Source organism: Acinonyx jubatus, chromosome A2 (genome assembly GCF_027475565.1).
Source record: "Acinonyx jubatus isolate Ajub_Pintada_27869175 chromosome A2, VMU_Ajub_asm_v1.0, whole genome shotgun sequence".
In the NCBI taxonomy this organism is placed as follows: Eukaryota; Metazoa; Chordata; class Mammalia; order Carnivora; family Felidae; genus Acinonyx; species Acinonyx jubatus.
In genome coordinates this window covers 18342760-18343770 of record NC_069383.1, presented here as the reverse complement: position 1 = coordinate 18343770, position 1011 = coordinate 18342760, and positions in this window count along the sequence as shown.

Genomic DNA, 1011 nt, shown 5'->3' with positions numbered 1-1011 from the left:
CCGCGCGGGGCGGGGCCCGGCGCGGGCGCCAAGCACGTCACGCCGCGGCCCGCCTATCAGTCCGCACGCACCGCGCGCCGCTCTCCTGTGGCCCCTCCCCATCCCCGCCCCCAGCCATGCCCAGCCGCTTCCGTCAGCCTCACCCTCCGGGATGAGCGGCTGGAAAACCCATTGCTCGCCTGGGTTTTCTAGCGTCGCTGGCGCCGGCTTTGTGATCTGAGTTATTGAAAGTGGCGGCTGCCGTCCAAGTAAGTAGGGTTGGACCTTGGAGAACATCCCAGATAGCCACGAGGCGGGCAGGGGGTGAGGTGCCCTGCTCATTGGCATTCCATCGCGGAATCCTCTGTGCCGTGTCTTCGTTTTACAAATAAGGGGAACTGGAGTCTGGAGTCCGGAGGTAAAGTGACTTGCGTGCAGTCACACAACCAGTTTGAGTCATCAGAGAGTTCTAGAGAAAACCTTACTTTCATTAATAAGAGTAATCAACTACACGGCCAGATAACGAAGATACACTGTTAGGAAAAAAGAAAGCAAATTTCAGAACAGTGTGTATACTATGGTCCCAGTTTCTTGTTTAAAAAAAAAAAAAAAAAAGGATGGGGCGCCTGGGTGGCTAAGTCAGTTAGGCGTGGACTTCCGCTCAGGTCAAAGTCAGGTCATGATCTTATGGTTCCTGAGAGATCGAGTCCTGCATCAGCTATGCTGACAGCTCGAAGCCTGGAACTTGCTTCAGATGATGTGTCTCCCTCTCTCTGCTCTGCCCTGGCTCATGCTCTTCCTCTCTGTCTCTCAAAAAATAAAATAAACATTACCAAAAAAAAAAAAGGGGGGGGGGATGCGTTGTGTGTTTGTGTGTACATTTTAAAACTTAAGGAAGCTTATACACTCATCACTTAGGGTTTCTTTGTCTAAGAGGTGAGACTGTGAGGTACTTTCACTTCCTATTTTTTACTTTATCTTGTTTGAAATATTTATAAAGTATATTTTTGTAAGCAGGTAAAGAGCCAGTAT